Consider the following 18,001-nt stretch of genomic DNA (forward strand, 5'->3'; position numbering starts at 1 on the left):
TTAGCTTCTACATTTCCCACACTACTCTTGCCCTCCCCTGTCTACCTACCATCTATGCTACTTATTCTCTGTACCTTCTCCCCCCTTCTCCTTCTCCCACTTCTCTGTTGCTATCCCTCCATGTGATCTTCATTTCTATGGTTCTGCTCCTGATCTAGCTATCCTCTTAGTTTGCTTTTGTTTTAGGTGTGGTTGTTAATAACTGTGAGTTTGTTGTCCTTTCACTGTTCATGTTTTTTAAACTTCTTTTTCTTAGATAAGTCCCTTCAACATTTCATAAAATAAGGGCTTGGTGATGATGAACTCCTTCAACTTGACCTTATCTGAGAAGCACTTTATCTGCCCTTCCATTCTAAATGAAAGCTTTGCTGGATAAAGCAGTCTTGGATGTAGGTCCTTGTCTTTCATGACTTGGAATACTTCTTTCCAGTCCCTTCTTGCCTGTAAGGACTCTTGAGAAATCAGCTGACAGTCTTATGGGCACTCCTTTGTAGGTAACTGTCTCCTTATCTCTTGCTGCTTCTAGGATTCTCTCCTTCCTTTTAATCTTGGCTAATATAATTATGATGTGCCTTGATGTGTTCCTACTTGGGTCCAACTTCTTTGAGACTCTCTGAGCTTCCTGGATTTCCTGGAAGTCTGTTGACTTTGCCAGATTGGGGAAGTTCTCCTTTATTATTTGTTCAAATAAGTTTTCCACTTGTTGCCCTTCCTCTTCTGCTTCTGGTACCCCTATAATTTGGATGTTGGAACATTTAAAGATGTCCTGAAAGTTCCTAAGCCTCTCCTCATTTTTTTGAATTCTCGTTTCTTCATTCTGTTCTGGTAGAATGTTTCTTTCTTCCTTCTGGTCCACACCGTTGATGTGAGTCCCAGTTTTCTTCCCATCACTATTGGTTCCCTGTGCATTTTCCTTCATTTCACTTAGTGTGGCCTTCATTTGTTCATCTAATTTGTGACTAAATTCAACCAATTCTGTGAGCATCCTCATCACCAGTGTTTTGGACTTTGCATGTGATAGGTTGGCTATCTCTTTGTCACTTAGAAGTATTGGCTCTGGGGCTTTGAGCAGTTCTTCTGCTGGAGCCATAATGTTTTGGTCTGTTTACACCTTTTACATATGAGAGGTGGAGCCTTAGGTGTTTACCAGGGCGGGGCAACCCAATGCTGGGTTGTGACGCTGCGTGTGGGGTAGGGGTCCGAGAGGGAACAATGCGCTTTGCTCTGCTCCCTGTTGCACCTCAGTCCCTTCTGCCGCTTCTCCCAAGCAAACTGGGCGTGTCTGGTGCTGATTCCTGTGTGGGTGGGTTTGTGTACATTCTAGGACCCTAGAATGGGTCTCTCCAATGAACTCTCCGGTGAGGGTGGGAGTCTCTCCCTGTGCCTCAAACTCACAAGTGTTTTCAGTGTTTTCAGGCTTTATTTGCAGGCACTAGGACCCTGGGTTGCGTGATCCATCTAGCTCCCCAGTTATCTGCGAGTGAATGTGGGACCTGCTGCTTGGTCAGCCAGCCACCTTGCGCACAGAGCCCCGCTTCTCAATTGCTGCCTCACTGGGTCTGCCCATTGCCACCCCACGCCCGAGGTCTGCCAGCTGCTCCCTGGGTGCCCAGGGTCTGGCTGGTGCTGTTTTCTGTTCCCTGGGTGCTTTGCATGCCCAGTGTCACTGCTTCCTGTGCCACAATCCCTCTCTGCTCGTCCTCCGGACTCCACTCCTCCTACCGGTCTGGATGAATGTGTCTATTTCAGCTCCTTGGTTGTTGGACTTCCATACAATTCAATTTTCTCTCATTTTTGGTTGTTATTGTGTTTCTAAATTGTTGTTCTTATTTTGGTTGTTCGAGGAGGTACAGTGTGTCTACCTATGCCTCCATCTTGGCCCGAAGTCCTTCAAATGGAAATTTTGATAGTTAAAATATTTGTTGATTTTGCTCATTGTTCCAGAAATTAGAATCATTTTGATTCTTCACTCTGCCATCTATCATGTGATCTAATCTTTAGTTCTCTGAGCCATCTGCAAATTCTAGCAGCACACCTTCTGTATCTTTACTGCAGTCATTATTTTTTTATCATCTCACTTAGTACAAGAGTGTGGCTCATTGTAGTTTCATGACTAGATTGGTATACTGGTAAATAGGGCAAAACCTAGGCCAGATTTTAAAGTTTGCCATTGGACATCTGCCAGGTTGACTTCCAACAATTTATTGGTTAACACTCATTTAATTTGATCTGATTTTTCACGTAACTATGAATTCCAGGAAGATTCTATGTCTATGATGCAGAGATAAGATTTTAAAGAGGATGTGTGATACCAGCATTTCAACGTATAACATAAGGTACTTGACTCTCAGTTACTTTCCCTTTAGTTCATTACTTTAGAATACTGGGGTATTCTACTAATCTACCCCAACTCCACTGGGCTGTAAACTTTTTGCGGTAAGATCTTAGTCTTTTTTGAAATTCCTAAACTTTTTAGCAAACTGCAAAATGCAGTTTTGTTTTTCATTTATTGCATTCATGTACTGGGCACCATGGTAGACCCCAGGGATGCAAACATGAATAAGGCACAGCCCCTGTCTTTGAGAATTGAAGGTTTAGAGCGGGCACTCTAAAGTCTGACTGCTTAGGTGTGAGCTGTGGCTCTACCCCTTACTAGCTGGTGACCCTAGGAAAGTTGCTTTATCTTTCTCTGTTTCGATTTCTTATCTGTTAAACAGAGCTAATAACGGCACCTACTTCAGAGGATTATTGTGGGGAGGATAGGCAAATAAACAAATACTTATAGTTTAAACTGGTGAGAGCTAAGATAAGAGGTTTCCACAGGGCTCTCAGAGGAGAGGCAATTAACTCAATTTAAAGGTTCACATTAGAGGCTTCTAAAACATGAAACTTGAGTGGAGTTATAAAAGTATAATAAGAGCCAGGTGAAAAAAGATTTTATGAGCATTTGAAGAAGAAACAGCATGAACAATAGTTGTGAAGATATGAAACATCATGATGTACTCAAGTAACTACCATCAGTTGTGATCATCAAAATTCAATAATGGGTGTTCACAGACAAAACAGAAAGATATATGGCACCATGTCGTGGAGGTCTTCTTCCCCTTCTAGCCAGATTGCTGCTTCTAAGCCCCCCCACCCCCTCCCACCAAAGAGAAATTCTGAAGTTGCAGCTTGCTAGGAAGCTGCTGAAACAATGAATTCCATCTGTGGCAGTGATGTGATGTGAGAGAGATGTCAAAGATTGTTTCCAGGTTTTTGATAGAAGTGAACAAATGCAATTAATTACTGAGAGCTTGCCATGTGCCATTCACTCTGCTGGGCACTGAACATAAAAAGTGGGTGAAATATAGATCCAGCCCTCAAAGAGCATTTAATATATTTTATTCAGATATTTAGTACTTATTTCTCTAATATGATGCAGATACCAGCCTGCAGTGTCCATGGCATTATGGATGAGACAAGACAGTCACATGGACAACTGAGTTCTGTGGAGGAAAAGGGATGGCACAGCCACTTTCTCAAGGGGAGAGTGCCTCCAAGTGTGTCAACCACTCTCTCAATAGGACAGCACCCTGACCCTTGCCTTGACGGACTTTTATTGGGTTCAATTTGCACAGGAATACAGGGTATATACGTAAAGCTCATTAATAATTATCGGGCAGTAAGGATCAAACAATAGATAATATACAAAGAACTCTGAGGGCCTATTTTGAGCAAGGGTCAGCTAGCTAAATGGCCATAAAACTTTGAGGAACAAACTCACTTTCTGCTTCGACTCTTATTTAATTGAGAGCATTCTAAACAAAGCAGGTTTCACAGGATTTTACATATTCTTTCTTAGATATCTGATCACCCTAGAGAACCTGCCCTTTCCAGCACAAGGCTGCACCCACCTCCAGCATTGTTTCAGGCTTAAGTCAGGTAGGGGACATGAGGCAGCCAAGAGCTTAGGAAACTTCTTGTAGAAAGAAGGACTCAGGTTATGTCAAAGCCAAGGGGCAAAAGTGTCCATCACCCTTTTTCTGTAGCCCCCAATTCGTCTTTCCCTGGGCCCCCCGTGATCATGCCTGTCTTAGGTCATCCCTCCCTTGAGGAATCTTACCCATCATTGGCTAATCGATCAAGCATTGGGGGCCAGGCAGGGTAAAGTAAAAGGAGCAGAGGTGGTGCCCCTGCCAGGGAGATAAGCTTTGTCTTCTTAGTGGCTTATGGTCTGAAGGTCATTCAGCCTTAGCCATGGAGGGGAGGGGGTTACAGCTCCTGAAACCAGGCAGGGCAGTTCCCAACACTAATATATATAAAGATATTGTGAAAGACTATTAAATAACTAGAAATCAATATATATTATATCTGTGTACTAGAACAAAATCAGTTGTGCTAGGAATGAAATTTCTGCTTTGCCATTTACAAGCTCTGGATACACAATTGTAGAGCTTGGTGGGGATATCTAAGCTGAAAATTTAGAGATTGACAGTACTGATAAGTTGATGTCAAGGATGTGGGTGGCAATGGGACTATCAACAGTGAAGATGACATTTGGCTATTTATTACCTTTTGTTAATCTAGGAGTCTGTTACAGCTCAGGGGGTTGAACCCACAGATTCATGGGAGGCATGGTATTGAATTTTTGCCATTGTGACTCAACTCTGAATGGAATAAACATTATAAGTAAGTAAATAGTCATTCTTTTCTAATCTTCAGTCTTGGAAAGTGTGTTATATTAGGAAAACTGAAATCTTATTAGCTACTAATTTACTAGTGGGCCTGTTCCTTTTGGTTCTATAGATACATTTTGGGAGCTCTGAATATATAAATTTCAGGTTTTTATGTAATTATATTCAATTTTGGGGACTTAATTTTAACCCAGTTTTAGTGGATACTTTTATTTTATTTATTTATTTTTTAAGATTTTATTTATGTATCTTTAGAGGGGAAGGGAAGGAGGTAGGGAGAAAAATATCAATGTATGGTTGCCTCTCGTGTGTCCCTGCTGGGAACTGGCCTGCTACCCAGGCATGTGCCCTGACTGGGAATTGAACTGCAATCATTTGACTTGCAGGCTCACAGTCAATCTACTGAGCTACACCAGCCAGGGCTAGTGGACACTTTTAGATTGGTTAAGTGTTTATTGAACTTAAATTTCTTGTATTTATAACAATAAAATTATTTAAAATTTTGCATTTATTTTTGGTTTCCAAGACTGAGGAATGTATTTATTTGCTTAGTTCACTGGCCTAAAGATAATAAATACAAAAACAAGCCAATAAATAACTACCCACTATCTCCCATACCCCCCCAAAAAGTGAGGAAGACAGAATCCTCTAGCATTTGTTCAGCATTCAAAGAAGTGGGTAAATAAAGAGAAGCACCCCCTCCCTACCAAGGAGGAGAGGCCAGCGAAATAAAAGTAGAATGGAAAGGGAAAAAATATTTTAAAAAATCAAAACAAAGTTTAAAGGAGGAAAATTTAAAGAAGGGGGGAGTACTTTCAATCACTGAAAAGATGTCAAGCAAGATAAAGATGAAAAGAATTAACTGGATTTAGGCATGAAGAGATAATTAATAATCTTTGCAGAGGAGTTCAGAATACCCAGGGCAGAAGACAAACTCGAGTGAGGGGGAAGAGATGAAGAAGAATGAGTGTAGACCACTCTTTGAAGAAAGTTTTCAACGAAGTACTGAAGATAGAAGGGCATATGGCATCAAGAGAGGTCTCTCTCTGTGTATGTTTTAATTGATAGATAGTTGAGCATTTTTGAAAAGAGCTAGAAGAGGGAAAGATTGAAGTAAAGATACTCAGAAATCATCTCTAGAGAGCATAAAATCTAGACCACAAGGGACTCTAGTCAGGAGGTAAGATGCCTCCTTTACTTTGATGTGAATGGAGGAAGGAAGCAAGGGCAGCTTTGGCTGCAGGTAAGCTGGGAGCTTGTAGTACAGGAAGTTCACCCTTGTAATCAGTTTACTCTGTGAAGTGGGAAGCAGGTTGTCCACAGTGTGCGAGTAGAGGAATAGGAGCCTTAGATGAGTTGTGAAGGTTTGAAATCTTCTATGAGAATGGAGAGGAAATCGATTAGGACACACAGAAAACTTGTTGAACAATAGGAGCTCCAAGAAGGTTCAGCTAAGGCAGGAAAACTATGAATTGGTAGAAATACCATTTTGCATGGTCATGGGACTTTTGCAAAAATGGTTGGTAGGCTGGATATCACACTGATACAAGGTTGGAGTTTGCTGGGTGGACTCTATGGAATGTCAAAGGGGAAAGGGAGTTGAGGGTTTGGAAAGAAAATTACTGAAAGCAAGTACCATGTAGTCTGGATAAGAAAGAGGTAAAAATAAGAAGGAGCAGGGAGACTGACAGGAAAATGGAAGGCTCAAGAGTATGGAGCATAGATGAGATGAGAGCAGGGGCATCAAAGATCTTGAGAAGGTGTCATGTCCGTGCTGGTGTATTTGAGTTAGATATTGTTTTAGATGATGTTAAGTTCTCAAGAATGGGTGATTAAAGTAAAGAGGAGTTGCCTGCCTCTTCCCCTACTGTATTTCTACTTAGCAAAATGTGTGGAACATAATAAAATTTTAATATATGTTTGTTCTAGAAATGAATAAAAATGCTTTGTTTTCTGCTTTCTTGTATATTATATCTATCCCCCTCTTCCCCACATGGTTCATTAGTTAAGTGTAGTTATGGTAAATACTCAAAAGTACCGTGTGCTATGAGATTGTGTAATGTAGGGTCCTGATCTAGTCTGGAGGGTGGGAGTCAAGAAGTTTTCCCAAAGAAGTGACATTGCAGGTGAGATCTGAGAAATCAGTGGGAGTAAGCAAGGGGATGAGATGTGGGGAAATCCTTACCAGTGAAAGTAAAAAGATTTCTGAATATCTTGATGTGGGAAGAAGCTGAAAATGTTCCAACTGAACAATAACAATGGAGGTAAAAGGATGGGCAGAAGGGGTATGCTAGAACTGTATTACATAGGTCCCACAGATACTACATCATGAAGTGCATTTTGACCCATTAGACTTGAAAGGGGAAATGCTGACTTGTTACTGTTGTTAGCTTATGAGCATTAATAGTAATTATAATTTTATATAAATGTCTGATTCCACACAGTGAAATTTGAAAGCTGAAAGGTTATATTTGTCTAAATGTTTCTTCCAGCGATTTTCCACTTCCTTTCTACAAAGCCTCATTCCTTTGGATTAAATGAAGCAAATGTGATTGTCTTCCAAAAACCACTATCAAAATGCACTTTGGTTACCTGATGAGAGTCTCTAGGCCTCCTTACTCTGCTATTCTAATGTTTTCCCATACCTTCATAATTGGGTTAATTAGGTATTTGCATAGGGAAAAGATAAGCATCAATTAATGAAATTCCAAGAAGGCAAGGAATAGCACAGAGACCTTAGGCTGATGATGGGCTCAGGTGCTATAATGGAGATTTTAAATCTTGGTTTGTCCTGGTATGACTAAGATCCCAGGAGATACTTGTTTCACAGTTTTGTTTAGTATAAACCTATGTAAAATCTCCAATTTTGCCAAGATGGAGAATTACCATGGGCTGGCTGCTGACCCCAAGATCAATCTCCCAGGAACTACAGAGGAAAATCATCATGAAACTAGGAAATAATGGGAAAGAAGGAAAACAAAACAGGAAATCTCCAAGGACAGTTAATCCTGTTTTAAACTGTGCTGTGTGTGTGTGTGTGTGTGTGTGTGTGTACCTCTGAAGGGCAAATGACTTCTCTACACTTCTGAGCCAAGTCAACAGAGGCTCAGGCTGCCAGTATAAGCATCCTCAAGGATAACAATCAGGGAAGAAGGAAAGCTAGAGTGTGGAGAACTGGTGAGGATTGACTGACCTGGATCACTTACTCACTCCCATCTCCCAACTCCCTCCAGCCTTTAGGGCTAGAGAATTATTAGCTAGGAGTATCTCCTTCTTGAGGCTGCTTCTACAAGGGTAGAAGGGGGTGGGCCTCATGGTAGGGCCCTGACTTGAAGAATTTCTTGGTGGCATGATATCCAGCTTGAGCAATTAACTATGGTAGTCTGGTGCTTAGAACTCTTCACCCTAGGGTTATCTCTTCCCCTCTCCTTGATCTCACTAGATGTTGACCCAGACTGGACTTTCCCTTTGGCTTTCTTCCATACCAAATATTCAGACACAATAGCTGATGTCATTAGAGAAATTACACATTCATAGGCCAAAGTAATGAGACATCTCAAAGTACAACTACTTCCAAAGAAAAGAACCACCTGGATTATAGATGCCACCAGAAGCAAATATGTTAAATCTGATGGTTAATAAATATAAAAGTAATAATTAACTGATACAGAAATCATAAAAGTCAAGAGGAAATACTAGGCATGAAAAATATGTAATAGTCGAGATGACACAACACATAAGATAGATAGAGTTGACATGGCTAAGAAACAAATTAGTGAGCAGAAAGATGGAGCTCTTTGAGAATGAAGCAGGGAAGAATAAACAAAGAATATATAAAATAAGAGATAAAAAAGATTGAATTGGAATACAAATTTCAACTTACAGATAATAGAAGTGTCAGGAAGATGAAAAAATAAAATAGACAAGAAGAACTATTTAAATAAATGGAAATAAATTTCCCAGAATTAAAGAGGAAAGCCACAGCTGGTGTGGCTCAGTGGGTTGAGTGCCAGCCCATGAACCAGTTAGGGCATGCACCTGGGTTGTGGGCCACGTCCCTGGTTTGGGGCATGTGACAGGCACACAATCAATGTATCTCTCACACATCCATGTTTCTCTCCCTCTCATCCTCCCTCCATTCTCCTTTGTCTAAAAATAAATAAATGAAATCTTTAAAAGAAAAGTAAAGACCTCATATTTATGAATGTAGTACCCAACTAGAGCAATAAGAAGAAACTAACCCTGGTAATATTATAATGAAATTAAAGTTTTTACAGGCAAACATAAAATTGTAGAAGTTTCTAGAGAGAGCTAATGAAACAAAACTCATCAGGATCTCAGACTTTTCAAGTGCTCTTATTTCCAAGAAGACAATGGTAACATTTTTAAAGTATTGAAAACACAAGAGAACTTTGAGCCTAGATTTATATCCAGCTAAATTTTCATTTAAATGTGAGGGTATAATGAAAATATTTTCAGGCATATAAGGTCTCAAAAGGCTAGTCACACAAAAACTCACATTGAAAATAGTATTGGAAAAGGTACCCAAATAAGAAAATCCAGGAAATGGACTTTCAGCCAAGATGGAGGCATAGGTAGATATACAATGCCTTCTTGCACAACCAAAACAACAACAAATTAAAAAAAAACAAACAAACCAGAATTGCCAGAAAATCTAACTGTTTGGAAGTCCAGCAACCAAGTAGTTAAAGCAACATTCATCCAGACCAGTAGGAGGGGCAAAGACAGGCAGCCAGATGGAGAAGACTCATGGCAAGGTGGTAGCTGGTGGACTGGGCAGTCCCACATTTGTGTGTGGATAAACTGGGAGTAACAACTGGGGAGCAAGATAGGCCGCACAACCCAGGATTCCAGTGTGGGGAAACAAACCCTTAAGACCTCTGACTGAAAAAACCTGTAGGGGTTGTGGCACAGGGAGAAACTCCCAGCCTCACAGGATCATTCATTAGAGAGACCCAAAGGGTTCTAGAACATACACAAATCCACCCACTTGGGATTCAGCACCAGAAGGGCCCAGTTTGCTTGTGGGTAATGGAGGAAGTGACTGAAAGCTGCTGAGAGCCTAGCAAGCAGCATTGTTCCCTCTTGGACCCCTCCCTGACATACAGCACCACAAAACAACCACCTAGGTTGCCCTGCCCTGGCTAACACCTAAGGCTCCACCCCTTATTATGTAATAGGTTCAAAGAGACCAAAAAAAAAAAAAAAGAATGGCACAAATGAAAGAACAGATCAAAGTTCTGGAAGAAATACAACTAAATGATGAAGAGGTAGCCAACCTATCAGATACACAGTTTAAAACACTGGTAATCAGGATGCTCACAGAAATGGTTGAGTATAGAGGAAGAAGTGAAGGCTATAAAAAGTTAAATAAAGGAAAATGTATAGGGAATGAACAGATGGGAAGGAAACCAGGACTCAAATCAATGGTTTGGACCAGAAGGAAGAAATAAACATTCTATCAGAACAGAATGAAGAAAGAAGAATTCAGAAAAATGAAGAGAGGCTTAGGAACCTCCAGGACATCTTTCAATGTTCCAACATTCAAATTATAGGGGTACCAGAGGAGAAGAGAAAGAGCAACAAGTAGAAAACTTATTTGAACAAATAATGAAAGAGAACTTCTCTAATATGGCAAAGGAAATTGACTTCTAGGAAATCTAGGGAACTAGAGAGTCCCAAAGAAGTTGGGCTCAAGGAAGCACACACCAAGTCACATCATAATTACATTAACCAAGATTAAAGATAAAGAGAGAATCTTACAAGCAGCCAGAGAAAAGGAGACAGTTACCTACAAAGGAGTGCCCATAAGACCATCAGCTGGTTTCTCAAAAGAGACCTTGCAGGCAAGAAGGGGCTGGGAAGAAGTATTCAAATTTATGAACGGCAAGGACCAACATCCAAGATTACTCTATCCAGCAAAGTTATCATTTAGAATGAAAGGGCAGATAAAGTGCTTCCCAGATAAGTTCAAGTTCAAGGAGTTCATCATCACCAAGCCCTTATGATATTAAATGTTAAAGGGACTTATCTAAGAAAAATAAGATCAGCCCTGGCTGGTGTAGCTCAGTGGATTGAGCACAGGCCTGCGAACCAGAGGATCGCAGTTCAATTCCCAGTCAGGACACATGTCTGGGTTGCAGGCTGGTTCCCTGCAGGCCAGTTCCCAGCAAGGGACACAAGAAAGGCAACCATACATTGATGTTTCTCTCCCTCCCTCCTTCCACTCTAAAAGATAAATAAAATCTTAAAAAAAAAATAAATGTTTAAAAAAATTAAAAAAAGAAAAATAAGATCAAAACTATGAACAGTAAAATGACAGCAAACAACCATCAAAAACCAAACCTAAAAAGCCAAAAAACAAAAATGAACTAAGCACACAACAAGAACAGGAACAGAATCTCAGAAATGGAGATCACATGGAGGGTTATCACTGGGGAGGGGGGAGGGGGGAGGGGGATGGGGGAAAAGATACAGGGAATAAGAAGCATAAATGGTAGGTACAAAGTAGACAGGGGAGGTTAAGAATGGTATAAAAAATGTAGAAGCCAAAGAACTTATATGTGTGACTCATAGACATGAACTAAGGGGAGGGGAATGTGGGTGAGAGGGGGTTGCAGGGTAGAGGGGAATAAAGGGGGGAAAGTGGGACAACTGTAATAGCATAATGAATAAATATATTTTTTAAAAAGAAAGAAAATACAGGAAATGATAGTAGAGATGTATGAAGTAAGCATAGTCAAACACCTAGATATAAGTTTGTTGTTATTTTTCAAAACCTAGCAAGAATCCAATGAAAAGCGAATGAGGAAGTATGTCTGCAATAACTTAGACTTAAACGCTACACAATAGCAAAATGTGATGCATTTAAGTTAGATATTTTAAATATAGAAAAATAAAATAGGATACCTAAACAAAGTAGAAGAAAGGAGATGGCAAATTAATGGGGAATGGAGAGACTCTTCCATAAATGGATTACTTAAAAACAAAGTTCTTTCTATGTGAGAAGGATAGCGGGAGTATATAAAGGTTTCCTCAAATTAATAAGGAAATGATAAATAATCCAAAAGAAAATGAACAAGAAATAGGAATTTCACAGAGAATAAAACACATATATCAATAAAATATTTTGAGGTGGTTAATTATTGGGAAAAGCAAGTTAAAATCACAACGTGATACCAATTTATACCCATTTAATCGGCAAAAATTACGAAGTGTGACAATGCAAAGTTTTGGAGAGAATGTGAGCGAACAGAGTTTCTTATACAAACTCTTGGGATTAAAAATGGGCATGACCACTTTGGAAAATTTGTCTTTATTGAAATGTTGAACATTTCTATATCCTATAACTCAGCAATTCTACTTCTGGGTATATACCCCAGAAAAAGTATATACATTAGGAGACATAAACATGAATGTTCCCTGCAGCACTCTTACTGTTAGTAGGATAAATACCTGAAACAACCCAAATACTTATTCATAGAAAATGGAAAAGTAAATTGTGGTAACTTTATACAGTGGCATATTATATAACAAAATAAATAGCTACAAGCAAAAATATGAATAATCTGAGCAATATAATCTTTTTAAAAAGTTCCTGAAGATTACATAGAGCTTACCAATATTTTTATAATGTTAAGAACAAAGAAAATTGAACAATATAATTTTTAGGAATATAAATATAAGAAAAATCCATAATTTCAAATGGAAATTTTTATAACAACTACAAGATTCAAAGGGGAAGTGGAGTAATAGATTATGAAGAAGCCCACAGGTGGATGTAAGTGGTTGTTAATTTTCTAATTCTTGTACTGGGTGATTGTTCACAACTATTTATATTAATAATAAAAAACAAATTCACAAATAAGTACATAGTATATATAAATAGAAACAAAGAGGGCCATGCTTAAGCCAATGATGAGAGTGTATCATGAATCCAAGATAATCCAATTCTGTGCACTGGGGTGGGAAACAAAGAACAACAACCATGGTGCCCACCATGTTTTGCTTTTATTATTAGTAATCATTAATCCACACTATCTTGTTTTTAGTTACTAATATAATCCCTTTTTTATAGATGAATCAAATCTTAGTGAATTAACAGAACTTGCTTGATTCCATGAAATTAACATGTAATAGCATCTAGAATTTGAAGTCTCTTGTTGGACCCTTAACAACTGGGTTAGGGTCCTGGTTACTAAGGCCATTTCACTCACTAGATTACCAGCCAAGGGCAGTTGTTATGTTGATGGTAATAATATCTAGATATGTGAATGTAAGAGTTCACCTAAAATTTAGTTATTTTGCCACACAAATATGCTGGTAAGTTGAAGAATTTGCACATGCATATCATAACAAAAAAGCTGTATTAAAATGAAGTCATATATCATGTCATTGAGTAATAAGAATGTGAATGCCAGAAAGCTCATGTAAGAAATGTCACACACTATTGGATTAAGAGTAGAATGTAATGAATCCAACGGTATGTGACATTTCTTACTTAAGCTTTCTTGTACTCTAACAAGTGAAATAGAAACAGACTCATATATGAGAGCAGGCTGACAGCTCTGAGGGAGGTTTGAAGGGATTGGGGGATTGAGCAAAAAAGAAAACTCATAGACACAGACTGATGTGGTGACCGTGAGGGGGAAGAGGGTGGGTGAGATGGAAGACAGTGTAGAGGGGATAAATGGTCATGGGAAAAATACAATAAAAGTGTTTTTGAAAAGTGACTCATTCTTCTAGTCTGCATAATGTTCTTTTTGCAAGAATGTTAAGATATAGAGAGAGTGTTCGCAAAACCTTGTAAATTTGTAAATTTGCTCTACACCTAATTTATTCTACTTTGTGACCTCTTTCTGATTTCTTATTTCTTTAAAGAAAACAAATTTGAAGCTTATGCCCCCTCTACTGGTTAGCTACATTTTGTCAGAAATGTCTTTCTAAATAGCATCCATCTACCCCTGTGAGTAAAGTTACTTTGCTTCTTTTACAGTGCCCTGAGTTCTTTTGGAGGGCAGAGTTGACCCTGAGAGAGTGAGACAAGTATGTATTTTTTTGTGAAAAGACAGAATGTCCTCATTAACCTGATTTGTGGGCAGATGCCCTATACTGATTTGTACAAAAACTTTTGGGGAAGAATAGTGGAGTTGTGGAGGTCAGATTGAAAGACAGTATCCACAGCCTTTGCTTTAAAGCTAAAAAAACCTATTAATTTTCTTCAATCCATCATCAAATTAAATTTATTATGTACTCTCTCAGATGTCTGTCTTTTGGGGTGTGTCTCTACCCCATTTTTCCTGAAGTTGGTGTTCTCTTTTCCTTCCTGTGTTTATGTGCCAAATCTGTTCATCAGAGTAAAATGAGGATGTCTGAGGGCAGAAATCACATTTAATTTTCTCTCAGGTTCAACCCCCAATTCCCAAATAGTTTATACCACATGGTAAATAACACTTATGCTACTTAGCTACCCCTTTCAAATTGCCATGTTAAGAACAGAAAACATCCTTATCCAGTAGCCCAAGGAAATCCAAACCAAAAGGATCAAAGAAAATACTGACCACTCCCCAGAAGACTAAATACAGTAATTTTATTGTTGTGCCCATAATCACTGTTTGACCAGAAACATTTCAGGATATGTTGGTTCTATGATGTGGAAGTTTAATAATCAAGTTCAGAAAACATCTATTAAAATGACTTCCTTTTTCCTACACTCCTGAACATCCAAATCCTTAAATACTAAAGAAAGTGAAACAATATTTTTAAAAATTCTTTTCAACTCACGTAATACTTGACCATAAAACCCTGATAAAAATAAGAGCAACTCTGAGCCTAAAGAAGCTAGGTAAAAAGGCAGTAAGTTTCCGCAGGTAGAGAGCCAGGAACCCTGGGTTCTGGTCTTGGTTTCACCAAGTTCTAGCTAGGTATTCATTAGTCACTTCAGTTCAGTTTGTGCCTCAGTTTCCATATATGTAAAGTGGCAATAATCATAGCTACTTTCTATACTAGGTAGGCAGGTAATGTACGGGGAATCACTTTGTAAACTCTTTGTTTGTAGGTTCTCTTCTTTGTATTCTTTCCAGAGCAGAGTAGAGGGGGTCATGTCACATTCACTCTTTCTACTCCATCATGCATCCATGTACTGAAAACGTCTGACTGTCCTTGATCTGGGGCAAGGGAGGCCTGCCCTGGCTTTAGAGGGCCTCAGATATCACAATGCACCCCACCTCCATATCCATGGACTTCATCCCTTGCCCCCAAATTCTTAAAGAGTACATGGCTCCCTCTCTCACTTGGGTATTCAGCATTGACATAACATGGCCATAAACCTAAATATCTACTTAAAAGTTCTCACCCAAGGATGTATATTTTTTATTGATTTTAGAGAAAGAGGAAGGAGGGAGAAAGACAGAGAGAGAAGAGGAAGAAGAAACATCCAGGAGGGAGAGAAACATTGATTGCTTGACTCCTTTACAGGCTCTGATGGGGATCAAAACTGCAACAGAGGTATGTGCCCTGGGGGATGATTGAAACTGCAACCCTTTGGTGCATGGGACGGCATTACAACCAGCTGAGCTACCGGGCCAGTGCTAAATATCCACTTTTATAACTAACATTGTGTAAGCCCCAGGAAGACATTTTCCCATGTCACTTGCCTTATGTCATCAAAACAGAAGGTGGCTGCCTCTGACAGCCACAAAGGTTTGTGGGTTGTGCTGCCTCCAAAGACACTGCTTTGAAGTGTAGAGAGCATTTGAGTGATGGGAGTGCCATTTCTTCAAGTCTTATCCTTCAACAAGAACAAATAGAGCTTTCCATATTCAATTATTATTCTCCAGTAGTGCTGAGTTTTACTTTGTGTTCACAAATTCAGGGTGGTTCCACAACTGTCCCACGTGGTGGCTGATGAATATTTTGTGAACTTTCAGGTAATTTATAGCCCTCCTAAATTGTATATGTGAAGCTCTAACTAAACTGCTTATGAAGCATGATGGTAATTCTTTGCTTTGGCAGCTAGAAGGACAATAAATTCTGAGTAAGTAACTGTTTTATTTTCATAAACCATTTAATAACATTTCACTAAAATTTCAAAAATTAAATTTAAAAAGTTTTATTTTAAATGTTGATATTTGTTCATTTTAATTTATATTTTCCTTTTAACTTTAGTAGATGTTTCTGAATATTTTAGAAGAGACATAACTTGTTTGAGAATATATAGAAGTAATTTTACGTATTTATTTTTTACATTTAGCTTACATTTTTTATGAATATAACATTTCATATGGTCTGAATACACATGTACTTTAATTTTATATCTTCATTTGCTGGTAAAACACCAATTATGTGAAAATCTTTATAATAACAGCTTAATTGGTGATTTTGCTAAAGTAAAATTGAGAAAAGTAGTAGCCATTCTGTAAATATTGGTAGAATGAGTAGGTACAATGGAAGTTAAAAAACATTTAACCACATTATGAGTATGAATTCTACCCCAGGGCAATAAAAAATCTATCATATGAGTGGTTTCTCAAGCGGGGCTTCTCAGTTGTGGGTATGAGATGTGCCAGGATTAAAAAGGGGGAGGGATTTCTCGAAGTCTTTATTAAGCATGCTGTATCTTCTGTAAAATTAATTTTCCCTTTCATGCTTTTATTTCAATAAGAAAACAGAGTGGGTGGAGACTTAAACAAATATTTTAGGTAAACACAGGAATTTGGAGAAATATTTATTTACTGAAGATTACGTGAGGTCACTTTCCCAGGGATGCGCGTTTATCACTTGAGTGGGTGTGTCTAGTGTGCTTTTGGCACCCTTCTCATATTTCAGTGGAAAAGTTTAAAAAGTGCTGAAAGAGGTAATAAACAACTGACTATTGAACAAGATTAATATGCTTAGGGAGGGATTGACAGAATCCTTTAAAAATGCTTTATTTGAAGAGGAGTGATGCATTACACTATGTTGCCAGCTTAATCGATTGCATCTGTGTGTGGCACTAATGAGACCAAGTCATTGATTCTGTTGCTGAGTAGACTGGTTAATTGAACTCTTACTTTGCTGAGATGGCCCAAAGTTGGCTAACTTAGTATGTAATTACGTGGCCACTGGCAAAAGGGAAAGAGGGAATACAGAAGGCACAACACAACCTAAATGTTTTGAAAAAACGACTAAAATTTTTTCCACTAAAACCGGGTAAATAGTGCTTCTTCTTATTTTTAGGTGTTTTTTTTTTTTTTTTTTTTAGAGAGAGATGGGAAGGGAGGGAGAAAGAAAGGGAAAGAAACATTGATGGGGGAGAGAGAAACATCCGTCAGTTACCTTGCCCAACCTTTTGGTTCATAGGCTGGCGTTCAAAGCACTGAGCCACAGCAGCCAGTGCTTCTTACATGCATCTCTGTGTTCTGAAGCCTCGGTTTCACTGAGGTACTATGAAATCCTAAGTGAGTTTCATCCTTCTTTCTGCTCCTCTCTGCTGGCTGTACTGTCTCAGTTCTGCAACATGAAGAGTGGTCATACTAGGGAGAAGTGTCATAAAAAAAGAAGAAACAAGAATGTTAAGAGTTAGGTGGCTGGCTAATCTTAGTTCAACCTAGGGAGATAAGTTGTTGTGAAACTTGGAGCAGGTTTGCTGAATTTTGCGAGGTTCCCTTTTTCTCATTTATTATTGGGAGTTTTGGTCATGAGATGATTTGTAAGGTTTCTTCTAATTCTAAGGTCCTGGATTCTTTTTGAACAGTTTCCTGCAAAGTTCTTCTTTTGTTTTGTAATTCTCTAAAATATAAACTTTATGAAATTTTTAAAAAGGCTTGATCACATAGCTAGCTTTCAAGAGTTCTATTAGGGTTGATATGTTTCCAAGCTTCTCAAAATATAAAGATTACACCTACAATTCTGATTTGAACTGGAAGTATCCGTATGGATGAACCATGTGTAAAAATCAAATTAAAAAAAATTTCCTAGCCCTGTCCATTAAAAAGGCCTAGAAATAGAGACCAAACCAGGAGTAATAAGCACTTCTAGCACCCACACTAAGGTCTCTGTAGTCTGGTTTTCTCTAAAAGTGATCAAGGCATGTGATGGATGCTGTGCTGTGTCACCCAGATCCCCCTTTCAGGATGAAGGTCTCATCCCCACTGACGCTGGGAACACTGGTGGCTTCTGGTTCTCAGTAGAGTCACTATCTAGTCATTGCCCTAAACCAAGATTTCTCAACCACAGCACCACTGTTATTTTGCACTGGATAATTCCTTGTTGTTGAAGGCTTTCCTGTGCATTAGATGTCTAGCAGAATTCCTGGCTTCTACTCA

This window comes from Artibeus jamaicensis, unplaced genomic scaffold (assembly GCF_021234435.1).
Source record: "Artibeus jamaicensis isolate MK-2021 breed Jamaican fruit bat unplaced genomic scaffold, CSHL_Jam_final contig_585, whole genome shotgun sequence".
Classification (NCBI taxonomy): Eukaryota; Metazoa; Chordata; class Mammalia; order Chiroptera; family Phyllostomidae; genus Artibeus; species Artibeus jamaicensis.